General features: G+C 46.9%; 36 non-coding genes across 36 annotated transcripts; all 36 read left to right on the top strand.

Annotated features, from left to right (window-relative positions):
* Positions 1 to 1,950: 1,950 nt before the first annotated feature.
* TRNAP-UGG (transfer RNA proline (anticodon UGG)) lies at positions 1,951 to 2,022 on the top strand. Its single transcript has one exon. It is a non-coding gene; the product is annotated as a tRNA-Pro (tRNA).
* An 87-nt stretch (positions 2,023 to 2,109) lies between these two features.
* Positions 2,110 to 2,181, top strand: TRNAP-UGG (transfer RNA proline (anticodon UGG)). The gene has a single exon. It is a non-coding gene; the product is annotated as a tRNA-Pro (tRNA).
* A 246-nt stretch (positions 2,182 to 2,427) lies between these two features.
* Positions 2,428 to 2,499, top strand: TRNAP-AGG (transfer RNA proline (anticodon AGG)). Its single transcript has one exon. It is a non-coding gene; the product is annotated as a tRNA-Pro (tRNA).
* Positions 2,500 to 2,586: 87 nt separating this feature from the next.
* TRNAP-UGG (transfer RNA proline (anticodon UGG)) lies at positions 2,587 to 2,658 on the top strand. Its single transcript has one exon. It is a non-coding gene; the product is annotated as a tRNA-Pro (tRNA).
* Positions 2,659 to 2,904: 246 nt separating this feature from the next.
* TRNAP-CGG (transfer RNA proline (anticodon CGG)) lies at positions 2,905 to 2,976 on the top strand. The gene has a single exon. It is a non-coding gene; the product is annotated as a tRNA-Pro (tRNA).
* Positions 2,977 to 6,587: 3,611 nt separating this feature from the next.
* TRNAP-UGG (transfer RNA proline (anticodon UGG)) lies at positions 6,588 to 6,659 on the top strand. The gene has a single exon. It is a non-coding gene; the product is annotated as a tRNA-Pro (tRNA).
* Positions 6,660 to 6,746: 87 nt separating this feature from the next.
* On the top strand, positions 6,747 to 6,818 carry TRNAP-UGG (transfer RNA proline (anticodon UGG)). The gene has a single exon. It is a non-coding gene; the product is annotated as a tRNA-Pro (tRNA).
* Positions 6,819 to 7,064: 246 nt separating this feature from the next.
* TRNAP-CGG (transfer RNA proline (anticodon CGG)) lies at positions 7,065 to 7,136 on the top strand. Its single transcript has one exon. It is a non-coding gene; the product is annotated as a tRNA-Pro (tRNA).
* A 246-nt stretch (positions 7,137 to 7,382) lies between these two features.
* On the top strand, positions 7,383 to 7,454 carry TRNAP-UGG (transfer RNA proline (anticodon UGG)). Its single transcript has one exon. It is a non-coding gene; the product is annotated as a tRNA-Pro (tRNA).
* Positions 7,455 to 7,541: 87 nt separating this feature from the next.
* TRNAP-UGG (transfer RNA proline (anticodon UGG)) lies at positions 7,542 to 7,613 on the top strand. Its single transcript has one exon. It is a non-coding gene; the product is annotated as a tRNA-Pro (tRNA).
* A 564-nt stretch (positions 7,614 to 8,177) lies between these two features.
* Positions 8,178 to 8,249, top strand: TRNAP-UGG (transfer RNA proline (anticodon UGG)). Its single transcript has one exon. It is a non-coding gene; the product is annotated as a tRNA-Pro (tRNA).
* An 87-nt stretch (positions 8,250 to 8,336) lies between these two features.
* Positions 8,337 to 8,408, top strand: TRNAP-UGG (transfer RNA proline (anticodon UGG)). Its single transcript has one exon. It is a non-coding gene; the product is annotated as a tRNA-Pro (tRNA).
* Positions 8,409 to 8,495: 87 nt separating this feature from the next.
* TRNAP-AGG (transfer RNA proline (anticodon AGG)) lies at positions 8,496 to 8,567 on the top strand. The gene has a single exon. It is a non-coding gene; the product is annotated as a tRNA-Pro (tRNA).
* Positions 8,568 to 8,654: 87 nt separating this feature from the next.
* On the top strand, positions 8,655 to 8,726 carry TRNAP-AGG (transfer RNA proline (anticodon AGG)). Its single transcript has one exon. It is a non-coding gene; the product is annotated as a tRNA-Pro (tRNA).
* Positions 8,727 to 8,813: 87 nt separating this feature from the next.
* TRNAP-CGG (transfer RNA proline (anticodon CGG)) lies at positions 8,814 to 8,885 on the top strand. Its single transcript has one exon. It is a non-coding gene; the product is annotated as a tRNA-Pro (tRNA).
* Positions 8,886 to 9,131: 246 nt separating this feature from the next.
* Positions 9,132 to 9,203, top strand: TRNAP-UGG (transfer RNA proline (anticodon UGG)). The gene has a single exon. It is a non-coding gene; the product is annotated as a tRNA-Pro (tRNA).
* Positions 9,204 to 9,290: 87 nt separating this feature from the next.
* Positions 9,291 to 9,362, top strand: TRNAP-UGG (transfer RNA proline (anticodon UGG)). The gene has a single exon. It is a non-coding gene; the product is annotated as a tRNA-Pro (tRNA).
* Positions 9,363 to 9,607: 245 nt separating this feature from the next.
* On the top strand, positions 9,608 to 9,679 carry TRNAP-AGG (transfer RNA proline (anticodon AGG)). Its single transcript has one exon. It is a non-coding gene; the product is annotated as a tRNA-Pro (tRNA).
* An 87-nt stretch (positions 9,680 to 9,766) lies between these two features.
* Positions 9,767 to 9,838, top strand: TRNAP-AGG (transfer RNA proline (anticodon AGG)). The gene has a single exon. It is a non-coding gene; the product is annotated as a tRNA-Pro (tRNA).
* An 87-nt stretch (positions 9,839 to 9,925) lies between these two features.
* On the top strand, positions 9,926 to 9,997 carry TRNAP-AGG (transfer RNA proline (anticodon AGG)). The gene has a single exon. It is a non-coding gene; the product is annotated as a tRNA-Pro (tRNA).
* Positions 9,998 to 10,243: 246 nt separating this feature from the next.
* Positions 10,244 to 10,315, top strand: TRNAP-CGG (transfer RNA proline (anticodon CGG)). The gene has a single exon. It is a non-coding gene; the product is annotated as a tRNA-Pro (tRNA).
* Positions 10,316 to 10,561: 246 nt separating this feature from the next.
* TRNAP-UGG (transfer RNA proline (anticodon UGG)) lies at positions 10,562 to 10,633 on the top strand. Its single transcript has one exon. It is a non-coding gene; the product is annotated as a tRNA-Pro (tRNA).
* Positions 10,634 to 11,037: 404 nt separating this feature from the next.
* TRNAP-AGG (transfer RNA proline (anticodon AGG)) lies at positions 11,038 to 11,109 on the top strand. Its single transcript has one exon. It is a non-coding gene; the product is annotated as a tRNA-Pro (tRNA).
* Positions 11,110 to 11,196: 87 nt separating this feature from the next.
* TRNAP-AGG (transfer RNA proline (anticodon AGG)) lies at positions 11,197 to 11,268 on the top strand. Its single transcript has one exon. It is a non-coding gene; the product is annotated as a tRNA-Pro (tRNA).
* Positions 11,269 to 11,673: 405 nt separating this feature from the next.
* On the top strand, positions 11,674 to 11,745 carry TRNAP-UGG (transfer RNA proline (anticodon UGG)). The gene has a single exon. It is a non-coding gene; the product is annotated as a tRNA-Pro (tRNA).
* A 246-nt stretch (positions 11,746 to 11,991) lies between these two features.
* TRNAP-UGG (transfer RNA proline (anticodon UGG)) lies at positions 11,992 to 12,063 on the top strand. The gene has a single exon. It is a non-coding gene; the product is annotated as a tRNA-Pro (tRNA).
* Positions 12,064 to 12,309: 246 nt separating this feature from the next.
* TRNAP-UGG (transfer RNA proline (anticodon UGG)) lies at positions 12,310 to 12,381 on the top strand. The gene has a single exon. It is a non-coding gene; the product is annotated as a tRNA-Pro (tRNA).
* An 87-nt stretch (positions 12,382 to 12,468) lies between these two features.
* Positions 12,469 to 12,540, top strand: TRNAP-UGG (transfer RNA proline (anticodon UGG)). The gene has a single exon. It is a non-coding gene; the product is annotated as a tRNA-Pro (tRNA).
* A 246-nt stretch (positions 12,541 to 12,786) lies between these two features.
* Positions 12,787 to 12,858, top strand: TRNAP-AGG (transfer RNA proline (anticodon AGG)). The gene has a single exon. It is a non-coding gene; the product is annotated as a tRNA-Pro (tRNA).
* Positions 12,859 to 12,945: 87 nt separating this feature from the next.
* Positions 12,946 to 13,017, top strand: TRNAP-UGG (transfer RNA proline (anticodon UGG)). The gene has a single exon. It is a non-coding gene; the product is annotated as a tRNA-Pro (tRNA).
* Positions 13,018 to 13,263: 246 nt separating this feature from the next.
* Positions 13,264 to 13,335, top strand: TRNAP-CGG (transfer RNA proline (anticodon CGG)). The gene has a single exon. It is a non-coding gene; the product is annotated as a tRNA-Pro (tRNA).
* A 3,610-nt stretch (positions 13,336 to 16,945) lies between these two features.
* TRNAP-UGG (transfer RNA proline (anticodon UGG)) lies at positions 16,946 to 17,017 on the top strand. The gene has a single exon. It is a non-coding gene; the product is annotated as a tRNA-Pro (tRNA).
* An 87-nt stretch (positions 17,018 to 17,104) lies between these two features.
* TRNAP-UGG (transfer RNA proline (anticodon UGG)) lies at positions 17,105 to 17,176 on the top strand. The gene has a single exon. It is a non-coding gene; the product is annotated as a tRNA-Pro (tRNA).
* Positions 17,177 to 17,422: 246 nt separating this feature from the next.
* On the top strand, positions 17,423 to 17,494 carry TRNAP-CGG (transfer RNA proline (anticodon CGG)). Its single transcript has one exon. It is a non-coding gene; the product is annotated as a tRNA-Pro (tRNA).
* A 405-nt stretch (positions 17,495 to 17,899) lies between these two features.
* Positions 17,900 to 17,971, top strand: TRNAP-UGG (transfer RNA proline (anticodon UGG)). Its single transcript has one exon. It is a non-coding gene; the product is annotated as a tRNA-Pro (tRNA).
* Positions 17,972 to 18,058: 87 nt separating this feature from the next.
* TRNAL-CAG (transfer RNA leucine (anticodon CAG)) lies at positions 18,059 to 18,131 on the top strand. The gene has a single exon. It is a non-coding gene; the product is annotated as a tRNA-Leu (tRNA).
* The last annotated feature ends 5,191 nt before the right edge of the window (positions 18,132 to 23,322 follow it).

The raw sequence follows: 23,322 nt of genomic DNA, 5'->3' as shown, positions 1-23,322 counted from the left end.
AACGGGTTAGGCACCATATTTACATCTTGACCCCAATGTAACGTGGTCCGTTGGTCTAGGGGTATGTTTCTCGCTTTGGGTGCGAGAGGTCCCGGGTTCAAATCCCGGACGGACCCCGCGAAGAATATTTATGCCAACCAGATTTATGGAAGAGACTTCAACGGGTTAGGCACCATATTTACATCTTGAGCACATGGGAACGTGGTCCGTTGGTCTAGGGGTATGTTTCTCGCTTTGGGTGCGAGAGGTCCCGGGTTCAAATCCCGGACGGACCCCGCGATGAATGTTTTTGCCGACCAGTTTTATGGAGGAGACTTCAACGGGTTATGCACGATATTTAGATCTTGAGCACTTAACAGCGTGATTCGTTGGTCTAGGGGTATGATTCTTGCTTCGGGTGCGAGAGGTCCCGGGTTCAAATCCCGGACGGACCCTGCGAAGAATATATATGCCAACCAGATTTATGGAAGATAATTCAACGGGTTATGCACGATATTTACATCGTCAACGCAAAACCACGTGGTCCCTTGGTCTAGGGGTGTGATTCTCGCTTCGGGTGCGAGAGGTTCCGGGTTCAAATCCCGGACGGACCCCGCGAAGAATCTTTTTGCCGACCATATTTATGGAGGAGACTTCAACGGGTTAGGCACGATATTTACATCTTGAGCAGAAGATAACGTGGTCCGTTGGTCTAGGGGTATATTATCGCTTAAGGTATGAGAGGTCCTGTGTTCAAATTCTAAACGGACATCACGAAGAATGTTTTTGCCGACCAGATTTATGGATGAGACTTCAACGGGTTATGCACGACAATTAGATCGTCAGCACAAAACCACTTGGTCCGTTGGTCTTGGGGTATGATTCTTGCTTCGGGTGCGAGAGGTCACGGGTTCAAATCCCGGACGGACCCTGCGAGGAATATATATGCCAACCAGATTTATGGAAGAGAATTCAACGGGTTATGCACGATATTTACATCGTCAACGCAAAACCACGTGGTCCCTTGGTCTAGGGGTGTGATTCTCGCTTCGGGTGCTAGAGGTTCCGGGTTCAAATCCCGGACGAACCCCGCGAAGAGTCTTTTTGCCAACCATATTTATGGAGGAGACTTCAACGGGTTAGGCACGATATTTACATCTTGAGCACATGGGAACGTGGGCTGTTATTCAAGCGGTGTGATACTCGCTTTAGGTGCGAGAGGTCCCAGGTTCAAATCCAAGGCTGACCCCGCGAAGAGTGTTTTTGCCGACCAGTTTTATGGAAGAGACTTCAACGGGTTAGGCACCATATTTACATCTTGAGCACATGGGAACGTGGTCCGTTGGACTAGGGGTATGATTCTCGCTTCGGGTGCAAGAGGTCCCGGGTTCAAATCCCGGACGGACCCCGCGATGAGTGTTTTTGCCGACCAGTTTTATGGAGGAAAGTTCAACGGGATAGTTATGATATTTTCATCTTGAGCATGATATGACGTGTTCCTTGGTCTAGGGGTATGATTCTCGCTTCGGGTGCGAGAGGTCCCGGGTTCAAATCCCGGACGGACCCCTCGAAGAATGTTTTTGCCGACCTGTTTAATGGAGGAGACTTCAACGGGTTAGGCACGATATTTACATCTTGACCACAGCGTATCATGGTCCATTCGTCTAGGGGAGTGATTCTCGCTTCGGGTGCGAGAAGTCCCGGGTTCAAATCCAAGACGGGCCCCGCGAAGAGTGTTTTTGCCGACCAGTTTTATGGAGGAGACTTCATCAGGTTAGGCACGATATTTACTTCTTGAGCAAAAGATAACGTGGTCCGTTGGTCTAGGGGTATTATTCTCGAGTTGGGTGCGAGAAGTCCCAGGTTCAAATCCCGGACGGACCCAGCGAAGGGTATTTATGAAAACCAGATTTATGGAGGAGACTTCAACGGGTTAGGCACCATATTTACATCTTGACCACAATGTAACGTGGTCCGTTGGTCTAGGGGTATGATTCTCGCTTTGGGTGCAAGAGGTCCCGGGTTCAAATCCCGGACGGACCCCGCGAATGATATTTATGCCAACCAGATTTATGGAAGAGACTTCAACGGGTTAGGCACCATATTTACATCTTGACTACAATATATCGTGGTCCGTTGGTCTAGGGGTATGATTCTCGCTTTGGGTGCGAGAGGTCCCGGGTTTAAATCCCGGATGGACCCCGCGAAGGTTATTAATGCCAACCATATTTATGGAGGAGACTTCAACGGGTTATGCACCATATTTACATCTTGAGCACATGGGAACGTGGTCCGTTGGTCTGGGGGCATGATTCTCGCATAAGGTGCGAGAGGTCCCAGGTTCATATCTAAGACGGAGCCCGCGATGAATGCTTTGGCCGACTAGTTTTATTGAGGAGACTTCAACAGGTTACTCACGATATTTACCTCTTGACCAAAAAATATCGTGGTCCGTTGGTCTAGTGGTATGATTCTCGCTTAGGGTGCGAGACGTCCCGTGTTCAAATCCCGGACGGACCCCGCGAAGAATATTTATGCCAACCAGATTTATGGAGGAGACTTCAACGGGTTATGCACCATATTTACATCTTGACTACAATGTATCGTGGTCCGTTGGTCTAGGGGTATGATTCTCGCTTTGGGTGCGAGAGGTCCCGGGTTCAAATCCCGGATGGACCCCGCGAAGGTTATTAATGCCAACCATATTTATGGAGGAGACTTCAACGGGTTATGCACCATATTTACATCTTGAGAACATGGGAACGTGGTCCGTTGGTCTAGGGGCATGATTCTCGCATAGGGTGCGAGAGGTCCCAGGTTCAAATCTAAGACGGAGCCCGCGATGAATGCTTTGGCCGACTAGTTTTATTGAGGAGACTTCAACAGGTTACTCACGATATTTACCTCTTGACCAAAAAATATCGTGGTCCGTTGGTCTAGTGGTATGATTCTCGCTTCGGGCTCGAGAAGTCCCGGGTTCAAATCCCGGACGGACCCCGCGAAGAGTATTTCTGCCGACCAGATTTATGGAGGAAAGTTTCACCGGGTTAGGTACGATATTTTCATCTTGAGCATGAAATACCGTGTTCGTTTGGTCTAGGGGTATGATTCTCGCTTCGGGCTCGAGAGGTCCCGGGTTCAAATCCCGGACGGACCCAGCGAAGGATATTTATGCCAACCAGATTTATGGAGGAGACTTCAACGGGTTAGGCACCATATTTACATCTTGACCACAATGTAATGTGGTCCGTTCATCTATTGGTGGCGTCCGGGAGGCAGAGTTTGTGGAAGGCCGTGTGAGGACGACCACTAATACCCCAACGGGTGGTTGTCATACTTCCGCCACGGGTGTCCCAACCCTATCCCCAAGTATCCCCCCGTTGGCGTGGCCGTAACACAAATCTCGCACCTGATTAATCAAGTGGTTAAAAAAAAAATAAAAAAAAATTCGTGTGATTCTCGCTTCGGGTGCGTGAGGTCCCGGTTTCAAATCCCGGACGGACCCCGCGAAGAATGTTTTTGATGACGAGATTTATTTAGCAGACTTCAACGGGTTATGCACGATATTTACATCGTCAGCACAAACTATCGTGGTCCGTTGGGCTAGGGGAATGACTCTTGCTTGGGGTGCGAGAGGTCGCGGGTTCTAATCCCGGACGGACCCCTCGAATAATATTTTTGCTGACCAGATTTATGGAGGAGACTTCAACGTGTTATGCACGATATTTACATCGTCATCACTAGATAACGTGGTCCGTTGGTCTAGGGGTGTGATTCTCACTTAGGGAGCGAGAGGTTACGGGTTTAAATGCCGGACGGACCCTGCGAAGAATATCTTTGCCGACCAGCTTTATTTACTAGACTTTAACGGGTTCGGCAATATAGTTACATCTTGAGCACCAACAAATGTGGTCTGTTGGTCTAGGGGTTTGATTCTCGCTTTGGGTGCGAGAGGTCCCGGGTTTATGGAGGAGACTTCAACGGGTTAGGCACGATATTTACATCTTGAGCATAAGATAGCGTGGGCTGTTATTCTAGGGGTATGATTCTCGCTTTAGGTGCGAGAGGTCCCGGGTTCAAATCCAATACGGACCACGCAATGAGTGTTTTTTTGCTGACCAGTTTTATGGAGGAGACTTCATCAGGTTAGGCACGTAATTTACATCTTCTCTTGTTGCTACTGATGACGGGGGTTATATTCTGAACTTGAAGACTTTCGCTGATGTCGCTGGTGTTATTAATTCTGGCTTGGATATTGATGGTGAGATATATGAAATTTCAAGCGTTTCTGCGAAGACTGTGACTGTCGCCTTTTCGGACTTACCTGAGTTTGTGACTGATGAAGCCGTTTTATCCAAATTAACGTCGCTTGGCTGCGAAATCAAGGGTCCGCTTGTTTGGCATAAAAAGGCATAATTCTATTGCGGACTTCTTCCCGTTCGTGTTACCTTACCTGAGAGTCTGTCATCATTACCATATCGCTTACGAGTTGCCGATGCTGTTGGTCGGGAGAAGTTTTACGCTGTCAGACATGATTCTCAGTTGAAAATATGTAATAAGTGTTATTCTCCTGACCATATTTATCGCCATTGTCCTGATTTCAAGTGCTTTAAGTGCCAGAAGCAAGGACATGTTGTTCGGGAGTGTCCTCTTTGGCCCCGGATGGCATCCCGCGATTTAGAAGCGGCGTCTGGCGGTGGTGGTGACGGTGAAGCGATGGTCGTCGATCCTGCCTCAGTCGCTATTCCTCAAGGTACTCCGGTCTGGGCCGGTAGCGGTGAATCTTCCGTCGTCGATGCCGGTGTCAAGTCTGATCCGCGTCGGAGTGCTAAGCATTCGATGTCGTCTAGTGATGGCGATGTCGGTAAGGAGCTGTCTTCTTCTTCTGGCTCTGCTACGAAGGGTTCCCATTGCAATGCGTCTGTACCCTTTCGAGGGTCATCGCCGGCCTGAGTGGTGGCCTAAGGAGGTTGCTTGGCCGCCATCTTCGGAGAACGAATATTTTGCTCGGGTGTGTCGGTTATTACGACACTATAAATTTCAGGGGGGTTTTAGGGGAGTCGTGGAGATTGGAGGGGAGGGAAGATTCAAAAAGTTCCAATTGTAACCTTGAGAATCTGACCCACGCACTAAACTCGAGGGAAATTTAAATACTTATTTCCCCGTGCCGTATGTATCGAATTTATTTGTTCGGGATCCTTAGAGTCGGTATTGTCACAGAGTAGGTAAATGAAATCAATTGAAGTTATGCAAAAATAGAACTCTTGGTTTATTATTGGACTTATAGTGACAACAGATTCAATTATGGTAATTATATAAACATTGGTAATTATTTGTAGATAATTAATACTTAAAGGCTATGACGGGCTCCTCGGGGTGTACAATGATTATAGTAGGGGTAACTTTGGATTGATAATTAATTAAGTAGATTGGCTATGGTTGGCCGCATCTTTAAGTTAAATTTATACAAAATACACTTTAGAATAAATAACAAAAGAATGGAAAAATAACAATAGTTTAAAAAGTACTTATCGTTCTTCAAGTAACCGTCCTTAAACCAAGGAACGAACCGCACATAATTCTCTTCACCAAGAATTATCACGAAAAACCACGAATCCGACGCGAAATACCCGCACAAATACCGTGCACTTTAACCTTCACGTCGAACCGCTTCACCGGATGCTGTATACCACATCCTGATCAATAAACCCTTGAAGACACGATTGAAACAAAACTAAAGAAAAACTTATTTTTTGTCCAAAGCTGACTTGGCTTTATATACTAGATAAATAGATGACCCCTTATCTTATCGGGGTGTGTAAATAACTAAAAAAGCTACGGGGCTGCCAGAATAGGCCAGAGAAATGAAATGAAACAAAAAACAATATATGAGTGGTCCCTAGATGGCTATACTGAGGAAAAAAAACGATAAAGAGTAGAAAAATAACAAGATGATCACTCCCGAAAGTTAAAGGGTCGTGATACGGTATCAGGGTCAGCCTGTTACCAGTCCTCTGTATAAGGACTTTGTGATCCCGGATGATTACGGTTTCAAAGTATAAGTTACCAATTAATGGTGATGGATTTTCTTCATGTTTTGCGGCCTTTTCTGTGTTCTGTCGGTTCTAAGCCTTTGCTTCTCATTTTCAATAAGGAGTTTTTTTCGTTAATTTATTTCTTCTTAATAGTTTTTAATGCTGTTTCATATCTACTTTTGCCTATTTTTGTTCATAAATTCTTTCTACAACATGTACTGCCTAATAGTGTTTGATACGTTGCTTTAATTTTTTTATTTATCACTATTGTTTAATCAATATTATCTAATCGTTTTTCTTTTTTATCGATGTTCATTTTCGCGACCGATTTATCAAATGTTACTTCGTATTTTTTCTTTTTCTATTATCTTGTTGCATTTCGCTTTTTGTACCATACACGCGTCGTGTATTTTTTTAATGATATAATTAAAAAAAAAGTATCGCTTAGGGTGCGAGAGGTCCCGGGGTCAAATCCCGGACGGACCCCGCGATGAAGGTTTTTGTCGACCAGTTTTATGGAGGAGACTTCAACGGGTTAGGCACGATATTTACATCTTGACAACAATGTAAGGTGGTCCGTTGGTCTAGGGGTATGATTCTCGCTTTGGGTGCGAGAGGTCCCGGGTTCAAATCCCGGACGGACCCCGCGAAGAATATTTATGCCAACCAGATTTATGGAAGAGACTTCAACGGGTTATGCACGATAATTAGATCGTCAGCACAAAACCACTTGGTCCGTTGGTCTAGGGGTATGATTCTCGCTTTGGGTGCGAGAGGTCCCGGGTTCAAATCCCGGACGGACCCCGCGATGAATGTTTTTGCCGACCAGTTTTATGGAGGAGACTTCAACGGGTTAGGCACGATATTTACATCTTGACCACAATGTAACGTGGTCCGTTCGTCTAGGGGTATGATTCTCGCTTCGGGTTTGAGAGGTCCCGGGTTCAAATCCCGGGCGGACACCACGAAGAGTATTTCTGCCGACCAGATTTATGGAGGAGACATCAACGGGTTATGCACGATATTTACATCGTCAGAGCAAGATCGCGAGGTCCGTTGGTCTAGGGGTGTGATTCTCGCTTCGGGTGCGAGAGGTTCCGGGTTTAAATCCCGGACGGACCTCGCGAAGAATATTTCTGCCGACCAGATTTATGGAGGAGACTTAAACGGGTTAGGCACGATATTTACATCTTGACCACAATGTAACGTGGTCCGTTGGTCTAGGGGTATGATTCTCGCTTTGGGTGCAAGAGGTATCGGGTTCAAATCCCGGACGGGGCCTGCGAAGAATGTTTATGCCAACCAGATTTATGGAAGAGACTTCAACGGGTTAGGCACCATATTTACATCTTGACAACAATGTAACGTGGTCCGTTGGTCTAGGGGTATGATTCTCGCTTTGGGTGCAAGAGGTCCCGGGTTCAAATCCCGGACGGACCCCGCGAAGAATATTTATGCCAACCAGATTTATGGAGGAGACTTCAACGGGTTAGGCACCATATTTACATCTTGACCCCAATGTAACGTGGTCCGTTGGTCTAGGGGTATGACTCTCGCTTTGGGTGCGAGAGGTCCCGGGTTGAAATCCCGGACGGACCCCGCGATGAATTTTTTTGCCGACCAGTTTTATGGAGGAGACTTCATGGGCTTAGGCACGATATTTACATCTTTAGCACTAGATAGCGTGTTCTGTTATTCAAGCGGTATGATACTCGCTTTAGGTGCGAGAGGTCCCAGGTTCAAATCCAAGACGGACCCCGCGAAGAGTGTTTTTGCCGACCAGTTTTATGGAAGAGACTTCAACGGGTTAGGCACCATATTTACATCTTGAGCACATGGGAACGTGGTCCGTTGGTCTAGGGGTATGTTTCTCGCTTTGGGTGCGAGAGGTCCCGGGTTCAAATCCCGGACGGACCCAGCGAAGGGTATTTATGAAAACCAGATTTATGGAGGAGACTTCAACGGGTTAGGCACCATGTTTACATCTTGACCACAATGTAACGTGATCCGTTGGTCTAGGGGTATGATTCTCGCTTTGGGTGCAAGAGGTCCCGGGTTCAAATCCCGCACGGACCCCGCGAATAATATTTATGCCAACCAGATTTATGGAAGAGACTTCAACGGGTTAGGCACCATATTTACATCTTGACCACAATGTAACGTGGTCCGTTGGTCTAGGGGTATGATTCTCGCTTTGGGTGCAAGAGGTCCCGGGTTCAAATCCCGGACGGACCCTGCGAAGAATATTTATGCCAACCAGATTTATGGAAGAGACTTCAACGGGTTATGCACGATAATTAGATCGTCAGCACAAAACCACTTGGTCCGTTGGTCTAGGGGTATGATTCTCGCTTTGGGTGCGAGAGGTCCCGGGTTCAAATCCCGGACGGACCCCGCGATGAATGTTTTTGCCGACCAGTTTTATGGAGGAGACTTCAATGGGTTAGGCACGATATTTACATCTTGACCACTATGTAACGTGGTCCGTTGGTCTAGGGGTATGATTCTCGCTTAGGGTGCGAGAGGTCCCGGTTTCAAATCCCGGACGGACCCCGCGAAGAATGTTTTTGCCAACCAGATTTATGGAGGAGACTTCAACGGGTTTTGCACGACATTTACATCTTGAGCACATATCAACGTGGTCCGTTGGTCTAGGGGTATGATTCTCGCTTAGGGTGCGAAAGGTCCCGGGTTCAAATCCCGGACGGACCCCACGATGAATGTTTTTGCCGACAAGTTTTATGGAGGAGACTTCAACGGGTTAGGCACGATATTTACATCGTCAGAGCAAGATCGCGAGGTCCGTTGGTCTAGGGGTGTGATTCTCGCTTCGGGTGCGAGAGGTTCCGGGTTTAAATCCCGGACGGACCTCGCGAAGAGTATTTCTGCCGACCAGATTTATGGAGGAGACTTAAACGGGTTAGGCACGATATTTACATCTTGACCACAATGTAACGTGGTCCGTTGGTCTAGGGGTATGATTCTCGTTTTGGGTGCAAGAGGTCCCGGGTTCAAATCCCGGACGGGCCCTGCGAAGAATATTTATGCCAACCAGATTTATGGAAGAGACTTCAACGGGTTAGGCACCATATTTACATCTTGACAACAATGTAACGTGGTCCGTTGGTCTAGGGGTATGATTCTCGCTTTGGGTGCAAGAGGTCCCGGGTTCAAATCCCGGACGGACCCCGCGAAGAATATTTATGCCAACCAGATTTATGGAAGAGACTTCAACGGGTTAGGCACCATATTTACATCTTGAGCACGTGGGAACGTGGTCCGTTGGTCTAGGGGTATGATTCTCGCTTTGGGTGCGAGAGGTCCCGGGTTCAAATCCCGGACGGACCCCGCGATGAATGTTTTTGCCAACCAGATTTATGGAAGAGACTTCAACGGGTTAGGCACCATATTTACATCTTGAGCACATGGGACGGTGTCCGTTGGTCTAGGGGTATGATTCTCGCTTTTGGTGCGAGAGGTCCCGGGGTCAAATCCCGGACGGACCCAGCGAAGAATGTTTGTGCCAACCAGATTTGTGAAGGAGACTTCAACGGGTTAGGCACCACATTTACATCTTGACCACAATGTTAAGTGGTCCGTTGGTCTAGGGGTATGATTCTCGCTTAGGGTGCGAGAGGTCCCGGGTTCAAATCCCGGACGGACCCCGCGAAGAATGTTTTTGCCAACCAGATTTATGGAGGAGACTTCAATGGGTTAGGCACGATATTTACATCTTGACCACTATGTAACGTGGTCCGTTGGTCTAGGGGTATGATTCTCGCTTAGGGTGCGAGAGGTCCCGGTTTCAAATCCCGGACGGACCCCGCGAAGAATGTTTTTGCCAAACAGATTTATGGAGGAGACTTCAACGGGTTTTGCACGACATTTACATCTTGAGCACATATCAACGTGGTCCGTTGGTCTAGGGGTATGATTCTCGCTTAGGGTGCGAGAGGTCCCGGGTTCAAATCCCGGACGGACCCCACGATGAATGTTTTTGCCGACAAGTTTTATGGAGGAGACTTCAACGGGTTAGGCACGATATTTACATCTTGACCACAATGTAACGTGGTCCGTTCGTCTAGGGGTATGATTCTCGCTTCGGGTTTGAGAGGTCCCGGGTTCAAATCCCGGGCGGACACCACGAAGAGTATTTCTGCCGACCAGATTTATGGAGGAGACTTCAACGGGTTATGCACGATATTTACATCGTCAGAGCAAGATCGCGAGGTCCGTTGGTCTAGGGGTGTGATTCTCGCTTCGGGTGCGAGAGGTTCCGGGTTTAAATCCCGGACGGACCTCGCGAAGAGTATTTCTGCCGACCAGATTTATGGAGGAGACTTAAACGGGTTAGGCACGATATTTACATCTTGACCACAATGTAACGTGGTCCGTTGGTCTAGGGGTATGATTCTCGTTTTGGGTGCAAGAGGTCCCGGGTTCAAATCCCGGACGGGCCCTGCGAAGAACATTTATGCCAACCAGATTTATGGAAGAGACTTCAACGGGTTAGGCACCATATTTACATCTTGACAACAATGTAACGTGGTCCGTTGGTCTAGGGGTATGATTCTCGCTTTGGGTGCAAGAGGTCCCGGGTTCAAATCCCGGACGGACCCCGCGAAGAATATTTATGCCAACCAGATTTATGGAAGAGACTTCAACGGGTTAGGCACCATATTTACATCTTGAGCACATGGGAACGTGGTCCGTTGGACTAGGGGTATGATTCTCGCTTTGGGTGCAAGAGGTCCCGGGTTCAAATCCCGGACGGACCCCGCGAAGAATATTTATGCCAACCAGATTTATGGAAGAGACTTCAACGGGTTAGGCACCATATTTACATCTTGAGCACATGGGACGGTGTCCGTTGGTCTAGGGGTATGATTCTCGCTTTGGGTGCGAGAGGTCCCGGGGTCAAATCCCGGACGGACCCAGCGAAGAATGTTTGTGCCAACCAGATTTGTGAAGGAGACTTCAACGGGTTAGGCACCACATTTACATCTTGACCACAATGTAAAGTGGTCCGTTGGTCTAGGGGTATGATTCTCGCTTAGGGTGCGAGAGGTCCCGGGTTCAAATCCCGGACGGACCCCGCGAAGAATGTTTTTGCCAACCAGATTTATGGAGGAGACTTCAATGGGTTAGGCACGATATTTACATCTTGACCACTACGTAACGTGGTCCGTTGGTCTAGGGGTATGATTCTCGCTTAGGGTGCGAGAGGTCCCGGTTTCAAATCCCGGACGGACCCCGCGAAGAATGTTTTTGCCAACCAGATTTATGGAGGAGACTTCAACGGGTTTTGCACGACATTTACATCTTGAGCACATATCAACGTGGTCCGTTGGTCTAGGGGTATGATTCTCGCTTAGGGTGCGAGAGGTCCCGGGTTCAAATCCAAGACTGACCCCGCGAAGAGTGTTTTTGCCGACCAGTTTTATGGAAGAGACTTCAACGGGTTAGGCACCATGTTTACATCTTCAGCACATGGGAACGTGGTCCGTTGGACTAGGGGTATGATTCTCGCTTTGGGTGCAAGAGGTCCCGGGTTCAAATCCCGGACGGACCCCGCGAAGAATATTTATGCCAACCAGATCTATGGAAGAGACTTCAACGGGTTAGGCACCATATTTACATCTTAAGCACATGGGAACGTGGTCCGTTGGACTAGGGGTATGTTTCTCGCTTTGGGTGCGAGAGGTCCCGGGTTCAAATCCCGGACGGACCCAGCGAAGGGTATTTATGAAAACCAGATTTATGGAGGAGACTTCAACGGGTTAGGCACCATATTTACATCTTAAGCACATGGGAACGTGGTCCGTTGGACTAGGGGTATGATTCTCGCTTTGGGTGCAAGAGGTCCCGGGTTCAAATCCCGGACGGACCCCGCGAAGAATATTTATGCCAACCAGATCTATGGAAGAGACTTCAACGGGTTAGGCACCATATTTACATCTTAAGCACATGGGAACGTGGTCCGTTGGACTAGGGGTATGTTTCTCGCTTTGGGTGCGAGAGGTCCCGGGTTCAAATCCCGGACGGACCCAGCGAAGGGTATTTATGAAAACCAGATTTATGGAGGAGACTTCAACGGGTTAGGCACCATATTTACATCTTAAGCACATGGGAACGTGGTCCGTTGGTCTAGGGGTATGTTTCTCGCTTTGGGTGCGAGAGGTCCCGGGTTCAAATCCCGGACGGACCCAGCGAAGGGTATTTATGAAAACCAGATTTATGGAGGAGACTTCAACGGGTTAGGCACCATATTTACATCTTGACCACAATGTAACGTGGTCCGTTGGTCTAGGGGTATGATTCTCGCTTTGGGTGCAAGAGGTCCCGGGTTCAAATCCCGGACGGACCCCGCGAATGATATTTATGCCAACCAGATTTATGGAAGAGACTTCAACGGGTTAGGCACCATATTTACATCTTGACTACAATATATCGTGGTCCGTTGGTCTAGGGGTATGATTCTCGCTTTGGGTGCGAGAGGTCCCGGGTTTAAATCCCGGATGGACCCCGCGAAGGTTATTAATGCCAACCATATTTATGGAGGAGACTTCAACGGGTTATGCACCATATTTACATCTTGAGCACATGGGAACGTGGTCCGTTGGTCTGGGGGCATGATTCTCGCATAAGGTGCGAGAGGTCCCAGGTTCATATCTAAGACGGAGCCCGCGATGAATGCTTTGGCCGACTAGTTTTATTGAGGAGACTTCAACAGGTTACTCACGATATTTACCTCTTGACCAAAAAATATCGTGGTCCGTTGGTCTAGTGGTATGATTCTCGCTTAGGGTGCGAGACGTCCCGTGTTCAAATCCCGGACGGACCCCGCGAAGAATATTTATGCCAACCAGATTTATGGAGGAGACTTCAACGGGTTATGCACCATATTTACATCTTGACTACAATGTATCGTGGTCCGTTGGTCTAGGGGTATGATTCTCGCTTTGGGTGCGAGAGGTCCCGGGTTCAAATCCCGGATGGACCCCGCGAAGGTTATTAATGCCAACCATATTTATGGAGGAGACTTCAACGGGTTATGCACCATATTTACATCTTGAGAACATGGGAACGTGGTCCGTTGGTCTAGGGGCATGATTCTCGCATAGGGTGCGAGAGGTCCCAGGTTCAAATCTAAGACGGAGCCCGCGATGAATGCTTTGGCCGACTAGTTTTATTGAGGAGACTTCAACAGGTTACTCACGATATTTACCTCTTGACCAAAAAATATCGTGGTCCGTTGGTCTAGTGGTATGATTCTCGCTTCGGGCTCGAGAAGTCCCGGGTTCAAATCCCGGACGGACCCCGCGAAGAGTATTTCTGCCGACCAGATTTATGGAGGAAAGTTTCACCGGGTTAGGTACGATATTTTCATCTTGAGCATGAAATACCGTGTTCGTTTGGTCTAGGGGTATGATTCTCGCTTCGGGCTCGAGAGGTCCCGGGTTCAAATCCCGGACGGACCCAGCGAAGGATATTTATGCCAACCAGATTTATGGAGGAGACTTCAACGGGTTAGGCACCATATTTACATCTTGACCACAATGTAATGTGGTCCGTTCATCTATTGGTGGCGTCCGGGAGGCAGAGTTTGTGGAAGGCCGTGTGAGGACGACCACTAATACCCCAACGGGTGGTTGTCATACTTCCGCCACGGGTGTCCCAACCCTATCCCCAAGTATCCCCCCGTTGGCGTGGCCGTAACACAAATCTCGCACCTGATTAATCAAGTGGTTAAAAAAAAATAAAAAAAAATTCGTGTGATTCTCGCTTCGGGTGCGTGAGGTCCCGGTTTCAAATCCCGGACGGACCCCGCGAAGAATGTTTTTGATGACGAGATTTATTTAGCAGACTTCAACGGGTTATGCACGATATTTACATCGTCAGCACAAACTATCGTGGTCCGTTGGGCTAGGGGAATGACTCTTGCTTGGGGTGCGAGAGGTCGCGGGTTCTAATCCCGGACGGACCCCTCGAATAATATTTTTGCTGACCAGATTTATGGAGGAGACTTCAACGTGTTATGCACGATATTTACATCGTCATCACTAGATAACGTGGTCCGTTGGTCTAGGGGTGTGATTCTCACTTAGGGAGCGAGAGGTTACGGGTTTAAATGCCGGACGGACCCTGCGAAGAATATCTTTGCCGACCAGCTTTATTTACTAGACTTTAACGGGTTCGGCAATATAGTTACATCTTGAGCACCAACAAATGTGGTCTGTTGGTCTAGGGGTTTGATTCTCGCTTTGGGTGCGAGAGGTCCCGGGTTTATGGAGGAGACTTCAACGGGTTAGGCACGATATTTACATCTTGAGCATAAGATAGCGTGGGCTGTTATTCTAGGGGTATGATTCTCGCTTTAGGTGCGAGAGGTCCCGGGTTCAAATCCAATACGGACCACGCAATGAGTGTTTTTTTGCTGACCAGTTTTATGGAGGAGACTTCATCAGGTTAGGCACGTAATTTACATCTTCTCTTGTTGCTACTGATGACGGGGGTTATATTCTGAACTTGAAGACTTTCGCTGATGTCGCTGGTGTTATTAATTCTGGCTTGGATATTGATGGTGAGATATATGAAATTTCAAGCGTTTCTGCGAAGACTGTGACTGTCGCCTTTTCGGACTTACCTGAGTTTGTGACTGATGAAGCCGTTTTATCCAAATTAACGTCGCTTGGCTGCGAAATCAAGGGTCCGCTTGTTTGGCATAAAAAGGCATAATTCTATTGCGGACTTCTTCCCGTTCGTGTTACCTTACCTGAGAGTCTGTCATCATTACCATATCGCTTACGAGTTGCCGATGCTGTTGGTCGGGAGAAGTTTTACGCTGTCAGACATGATTCTCAGTTGAAAATATGTAATAAGTGTTATTCTCCTGACCATATTTATCGCCATTGTCCTGATTTCAAGTGCTTTAAGTGCCAGAAGCAAGGACATGTTGTTCGGGAGTGTCCTCTTTGGCCCCGGATGGCATCCCGCGATTTAGAAGCGGCGTCTGGCGGTGGTGGTGACGGTGAAGCGATGGTCGTCGATCCTGCCTCAGTCGCTATTCCTCAAGGTACTCCGGTCTGGGCCGGTAGCGGTGAATCTTCCGTCGTCGATGCCGGTGTCAAGTCTGATCCGCGTCGGAGTGCTAAGCATTCGATGTCGTCTAGTGATGGCGATGTCGGTAAGGAGCTGTCTTCTTCTTCTGGCTCTGCTACGAAGGGTTCCCATTGCAATGCGTCTGTACCCTTTCGAGGGTCATCGCCGGCCTGAGTGGTGGCCTAAGGAGGTTGCTTGGCCGCCATCTTCGGAGAACGAATATTTTGCTCGGGTGTGTCGGTTATTACGACACTATAAATTTCAGGGGGGTTTTAGGGGAGTCGTGGAGATTGGAGGGGAGGGAAGATTCAAAAAGTTCCAATTGTAACCTTGAGAATCTGACCCACGCACTAAACTCGAGGGAAATTTAAATACTTATTTCCCCGTGCCGTATGTATCGAATTTATTTGTTCGGGATCCTTAGAGTCGGTATTGTCACAGAGTAGGTAAATGAAATCAATTGAAGTTATGCAAAAATAGAACTCTTGGTTTATTATTGGACTTATAGTGACAACAGATTCAATTATGGTAATTATATAAACATTGGTAATTATTTGTAGATAATTAATACTTAAAGGCTATGACGGGCTCCTCGGGGTGTACAATGATTATAGTAGGGGTAACTTTGGATTGATAATTAATTAAGTAGATTGGCTATGGTTGGCCGCATCTTTAAGTTAAATTTATACAAAATACACTTTAGAATAAATAACAAAAGAATGGAAAAATAACAATAGTTTAAAAAGTACTTATCGTTCTTCAAGTAACCGTCCTTAAACCAAGGAACGAACCGCACATAATTCTCTTCACCAAGAATTATCACGAAAAACCACGAATCCGACGCGAAATACCCGCACAAATACCGTGCACTTTAACCTTCACGTCGAACCGCTTCACCGGATGCTGTATACCACATCCTGATCAATAAACCCTTGAAGACACGATTGAAACAAAACTAAAGAAAAACTTATTTTTTGTCCAAAGCTGACTTGGCTTTATATACTAGATAAATAGATGACCCCTTATCTTATCGGGGTGTGTAAATAACTAAAAAAGCTACGGGGCTGCCAGAATAGGCCAGAGAAATGAAATGAAACAAAAAACAATATATGAGTGGTCCCTAGATGGCTATACTGAGGAAAAAAAACGATAAAGAGTAGAAAAATAACAAGATGATCACTCCCGAAAGTTAAAGGGTCGTGATACGGTATCAGGGTCAGCCTGTTACCAGTCCTCTGTATAAGGACTTTGTGATCCCGGATGATTACGGTTTCAAAGTATAAGTTACCAATTAATGGTGATGGATTTTCTTCATGTTTTGCGGCCTTTTCTGTGTTCTGTCGGTTCTAAGCCTTTGCTTCTCATTTTCAATAAGGAGTTTTTTTCGTTAATTTATTTCTTCTTAATAGTTTTTAATGCTGTTTCATATCTACTTTTGCCTATTTTTGTTCATAAATTCTTTCTACAACATGTACTGCCTAATAGTGTTTGATACGTTGCTTTAATTTTTTTATTTATCACTATTGTTTAATCAATATTATCTAATCGTTTTTCTTTTTTATCGATGTTCATTTTCGCGACCGATTTATCAAATGTTACTTCGTATTTTTTCTTTTTCTATTATCTTGTTGCATTTCGCTTTTTGTACCATACACGCGTCGTGTATTTTTTTAATGATATAATTAAAAAAAAAGTATCGCTTAGGGTGCGAGAGGTCCCGGGGTCAAATCCCGGACGGACCCCGCGATGAAGGTTTTTGTCGACCAGTTTTATGGAGGAGACTTCAACGGGTTAGGCACGATATTTACATCTTGACAACAATGTAAGGTGGTCCGTTGGTCTAGGGGTATGATTCTCGCTTTGGGTGCGAGAGGTCCCGGGTTCAAATCCCGGACGGACCCCGCGAAGAATATTTATGCCAACCAGATTTATGGAAGAGACTTCAACGGGTTATGCACGATAATTAGATCGTCAGCACAAAACCACTTGGTCCGTTGGTCTAGGGGTATGATTCTCGCTTTGGGTGCGAGAGGTCCCGGGTTCAAATCCCGGACGGACCCCGCGATGAATGTTTTTGCCGACCAGTTTTATGGAGGAGACTTCAACGGGTTAGGCACGATATTTACATCTTGACCACAATGTAACGTGGTCCGTTCGTCTAGGGGTATGATTCTCGCTTCGGGTTTGAGAGGTCCCGGGTTCAAATCCCGGGCGGACACCACGAAGAGTATTTCTGCCGACCAGATTTATGGAGGAGACATCAACGGGTTATGCACGATATTTACATCGTCAGAGCAAGATCGCGAGGTCCGTTGGTCTAGGGGTGTGATTCTCGCTTCGGGTGCGAGAGGTTCCGGGTTTAAATCCCGGACGGACCTCGCGAAGAATATTTCTGCCGACCAGATTTATGGAGGAGACTTAAACGGGTTAGGCACGATATTTACATCTTGACCACAATGTAACGTGGTCCGTTGGTCTAGGGGTATGATTCTCGCTTTGGGTGCAAGAGGTATCGGGTTCAAATCCCGGACGGGGCCTGCGAAGAATGTTTATGCCAACCAGATTTATGGAAGAGACTTCAACGGGTTAGGCACCATATTTACATCTTGACAACAATGTAACGTGGTCCGTTGGTCTAGGGGTATGATCCTCGCTTTGGGTGCAAGAGGTCCCGGGTTCAAATCCCGGACGGACCCCGCGAAGAATATTTATGCCAACCAGATTTATGGAGGAGACTTCAACGGGTTAGGCACCATATTTACATCTTGACCCCAATGTAACGTGGTCCGTTGGTCTAGGGGTATGACTCTCGCTTTGGGTGCGAGAGGTCCCGGGTTGAAATCCCGGACGGACCCCGCGATGAATTTTTTTGCCGACCAGTTTTATGGAGGAGACTTCAACGGGTTATGCACGATATTTAGATCTTGAGCACATAACAACGTGGTCCGTTGGTCTAGGGGTATGATTCTTGCTTCAGGTGCGAGAGGTCCCGGGTTTCAAATCCCGGACGGACCCCGCGAAGAATGTTTTTGCCGACCAGTTTTATGGAGGAGACTTCAACGGGTTATGCACGATATTTAGATCTTGAGCACATAACAGCGTGGTCCGTTGGTCTAGGGGTTTGATTCTTGCTTCGGGTGCGAGAGGTCCCGGGTTCAAATCCCGGCTGTCACGTTTGGTTTTTTGGAGAGTGCGGTTCGTTTTTCTTTGCTCTCCTCGTCTTCTCGCTAAGCCTTAGTTTCGGTTTTTTTTCTAACATTTTGTTTGCTTAATTTAAAATTTACTAATTCGCGCAGTTTATTTTTAGTTTTTCGTGCCCTCCTGTGTTTTCTTCTGAAATCCAGGATGGATATTTTAAAGCGCTCCGTTTTTGTGGAGTGTGAAGTTAAAGAAGTTTCGAAGCAGGAAATATTGACGGCATGTATTTTGGATTACGGGCCTAATTCGGTTTCGTCGGTTGTTGCTACGGACGGTGGCTATTACGTCACCTTCTTTCGCCAGGATGACGCCGATCTTTGTCTGGATGCTGATCTTCAGGTGGGAGACAAGCGTTTTGATGTGTCTGGGATTGCGAGGAAGACAGTCATTGTTAATATCTTTGGCTTACCAGAATTTGTGAGTGATGAGGCTGTTAAAGAAAAATTGGAGAGCTTATTATGCGAGATTAAAGGGGAAATACTTTGGCGTAAAAATGACGAAGGTGTTTATTTTGGTCTCCGGTCGGTCAAGGTTCGTCTTGCCGAATGCGTTAGTTCCTTACCGTACGGCTTAAAAATAAAGGACGTTCTTGGTCGGGAGACTTTTTACCGAGTTCGTCATAACTCCCAGAGTAAAGTTTGTAATGGGTGTCTTTCATCCGGCCACCTCTACAAGGAATGCCCATCTTTTATTTGTTTTCGATGTAAGAAGCAGGGCCATATGGCTCGGGTCTGCCCCACTCGGTTTACGATCATTGAGTCGAGGGAGACTGACGATGAAGCCAGTTCCGGAATTCTCGGTAATTATCGCTCTAACGATCATAATGTTCAGGATGTACATATGCCTAATGATACTGGTGCCGCCAAGGGTGGTGACGACGTGGAGAAAAATGAAGTAGCTCCTAGCGTGAAGGACTCGGGTAAACGAGTCCTGCCTTTTACTGGTGGGTCGGACGCTGAAAAACGACAACCTCCACCTAAGAAGACGAATGTAGTTTCCAAGGATCCGAAGACTAATTCTTCGGACACTCCCGCATCGAAGTCGCTTCCAAGTGTTGTTACCCCCCTCCCCAACTCGCATCATGCCGCTAAGAATCGTAACAGTTAACGTCAACGGTCTTCGGAACCTAGACAAGATGAGGGAAATTCTTGTTTTTATAGGCGCGTACGACGTGGTTTTCCTACAGGAGACCCATTGGACGAATGAGCACGTGGGAGTTTTTCGGGACATTTTTCGTGGGCGTGTTTTTTGGGATAATGATCCAGTTACCACTTTTTGCGGCGTAGCGACATGTTTCCGTGCCGGCCTTGACATTATTCCTTCGCGGGTTTTTCGTAGTGGCTGCGGGCGTTTTTTATCTGTCTCCGCGCTCGTTGACGATTTACCTTTGGATTTTGCGAATATCTACGCGCCGAATGACGCATCGGCGCGAACAGCTTTTATGTCTACTGCGAAATTATGGTGCTCTATTTTACGTCGTCCGATTATTGCGGGCGATTTTAACGATGTTTTAAGCTATAATCTCGATCACCGCCCTGCTTCGAAGGCCCGCCCTGTTGGTCAGCCTTCGTCACTTAAATTGTGGTCGGTGGGACTGGATCTTCATGATCCCTGGCGGGCGTCTCACCAAGATCACTTTGATTACACGCGTTCGGGTTTCGTGTACGGGAACTTTGTAATGTCACGTAGTGATTATATATTTACCCGCCCTACGGATGCCCATAATTGTTCACGATGTCTCATTTCGCCCATCTCTTTTTCCGATCATAAAGCCGTGTCTCTTGTTTTTGATCCTAGTGGGGTTCGACGCGGTCCTGGGGTTTGGGCATTTAATTCTACTTTATTGGAAGAGGATCGCTTTCGGAACGGCATCCAGCGTATTGTTAATCGGAGTCACGACACTATAGAGTACCGCGAGAACATATTTGGCTGGTACGAGAACCTTAAAGTCACTATCAAGGACTACGCTATCTTCTATGGTAAAGTTCGCGCTCAGAAGTTACGGAATTCGCGGTCTGCTCTGATAGAGCGGATTTCGGGTCTCGTGGCGCGTTTCGCCAATGATCTGAGCTGCCTGTCGGAATTGTTAGTAGCGAAGCAGTCGCTGGCGGATTTCGATGCTGGGGTAATTCGGGGCCAGGTTCTTCGCGCGAAGGCAGATTTTCAAGAATTGGGAGAAAGACCTACGCGTTATTTTTTGCGTTTGGAGACCCACCGCCAGGGCATTCAGTCAATTGGTCGTTTGGTTTCTAGCTCTGGTGAGGTGTTACGTGACGGCGTTCTTATCCGTAACGAAATATTCGAGTTTTACAATGCCCTTTATACCAACGAGCCTATCTGCGAGGAACAGTGTCACCGTTTTACTGACCTAGTCCGTAACCGTGTTGATGCCGTTGATAGCTCTGCCCTTGAGCAACCGGTTGCTTGGGGGGAAATCGAACACGCCTTGGGTTCTATGAAGAACAATAAGAGTCCGGGTCTTGACGGTTTAACTGTGGAGTTTTGGCGCTTTTTTCTCCCTCTAATCAAAAACGAATATCTCGGTATTGTTCAAACTATCCGCGACCATGGGCACATTCCACCAATATGAAAGTTGGTCTAATAGTTCTTGTGTCGAAAGCTGGTGACTTGTCGCTTTTAAAAAATTGGCGTCCTATTACATTGTTAAACACGGACTATAAAATTTTATCCAAGGTTTTCGCGCTTCGGCTCGCTCGACTGTTACCAAATATTACGTCACCGACTCAGACGGGAGCGGTTCGCGGTCGGGACATTCTTTCACTACAAGGACTTTGTCGGATGTAACGGAGCTTCTGCGGATTCGTGGGGAAGGTGGTATTCTCGTACAGTTGGACCTCTTGAAAGCTTTCGATCGGGTGTCTTGGCCGTTTTTATTCACATTATTAGCCTCGATGGGGTTTGGCCCTTTCTTCTGCCGGTGGATTCAAGCTTTTATCGCGGGTTCCAAGGCCTGTGTCAAAATCAACGGTCATTTAACTCCTCTGTTCTCGTTGGGTCGCTCGGTTCGTCAATGTTGCCCACTCAGCCCATTGCTGTATATATTAGCTTCGGAACCATTGTTTAGCGCGGTGAATCGCCACGACACAATACCGGCACTCCGTCTCTCTGCTCATTCGCTTTTGCCGAAACTCTTTCAACATATAGATAACACTACTATCGTATCTACATCTGAGACTGCTATCCCTCCGATATGCGAAATTCTTTCGGATTTTGGTCGGGCTTCGGGTGCTAAATTAAACCCAGCGAAGTGTCAAGCGAAATGGCTTGGTCTTTATCACGGTCGGGATCTTCTCGTCTTGCGTGGTATAACTATCTCAAGTGCGCCTTTGAAGATTCTCGGCATTTGGATTGACTATGACTATGCCAATTTACCTCAACTTCAGTGGGAAGAGCGGTACAGAAAGTTTTGTCGCGTCTTACGTTCTTGGAAGGGTCGTCCTCTATCTATCATTGGGAAAGTCTTAGTGGTTAACGTTTTGGCTGCGTCTACGCTTTGGCATATCTTAAAAGCGGTCGACATTTCTCGGTTTTGGCTCAGCCAATTTCAAGCCGCCATTTTATCATTTATTAGGGGAACCGGTCCTCACCTTGTCGCGTATGACACTCTCGTTCGGCCAACGTTTTTTGGGGGTTTCGGCCTCGTGGATATCCCAACAAAAGTCAAAGCTTTTCGCGTTCGCGAAATCCTTACTCTATTTGAAGACGCTACTTCGGATTACTATCGGGACCTTTATTCAGTGATCCTTGACCACTATGGGGGCGATTTGCAACTTGGCATTCAAGTCTTCCGATTAACTATTGACTCGCGTCGTGCTGCCGGTCTTCCCGATCGGTACGTTTCAATGCTTAGCGCTTGGGATGATTATTCTCATTTCAGCGGATGGATTTTTCCCCCTCTCTCGGACTTTTTGGATGAACCACTCTTCCTGAATCCGCGATTGAGCTTGTCGCGATTCGGTCGTCTCGAATGTCAATACTTTTCTCGTGCTGGTTTCCGGACCATTCGTGATTTGTGTTACGAGTACGTTCCAGGTTTTTTAGCACAGCAAGCGATCATCGATGCTACCGAGGATTCGATAATCAGAATGTCGCAGTCCAAAACGATGGACCTCTATAAAGAACTTATCGCTGCTATTCCTCCTGCCTGGGCAACTAAGATTGCGCGGGGTGTGATGAAACCGCGCCGTTTTCCTGTCGCGCCTAATTTCGGGTTATCGGTTGTAAATGCCAATGGTGAAATGATCAAATTCGCTCTTTCGGTCAAGTTTATTTACGATACTTTCGCGACCGGTTTATCTACTGAGTCCAGCGGCGAGGAGCGTTGGCGTCGCTTTTTCGGTGGCCCTATCTGCCGTGTTCGTTGGAAATTCGTCCGTTCCAACTTTTTGGGCCCTTCCCTTTCTGCCACGAATCTTCGACTGATCCATCAGGGATTTCCAGTAAAATCACGTTTAGTGCACGGTCTCGTGGTCCCGGACTCTCGATGTCCCTTTTGTCAAACCGGCTCCGAAACTGTAGAACATCTTTTCGTGGAGTGTCCCGTGGTGTCGCAATGGTGGACTTGGTTGTTCTGTGCCGTCTTGGACCTTTCCCGGGACTTATTCGGTAGTCCTACAAAAACTCGAAACTCTTTTATAATTTTTGGCGAGATAACTACTGATTTAAAAAAACCTGTTATTTTTTGGAAAGTTGTAAATTTATTAAGTGCAATTTTTAAACGAGAAATTTGGATGTATCGTTGTCAATGTTCCTTTAATGAAACTGTATTTCAGGATGTCATATTTCTAAAAAAAGTCCACGCAATATTAAAAAGAGAATGTCGGAATAAGCAAAGAACACTAAATATGGATACTCCGTCTGACGTTATCATGAATAATCTATTAAATATAGTTTTTCGGTAATTGCAATATTTATCATTATAAATGTCGAAATTATTTATTTTTTAACGATAGAGACATTTCCTCTTTTATTTTCGTACCCGCTATGA

This window comes from Leiobunum rupestre, chromosome 10 (assembly GCF_980474605.1).
Source record: "Leiobunum rupestre chromosome 10, qqLeiRupe1.1.hap1, whole genome shotgun sequence".
Lineage (NCBI taxonomy): Eukaryota > Metazoa > Arthropoda > Arachnida > Opiliones > Sclerosomatidae > Leiobunum > Leiobunum rupestre.
The sequence above is the reverse complement of the archived record's forward strand: the minus strand, read 5'-3'. Positions and strand labels throughout refer to the sequence as shown.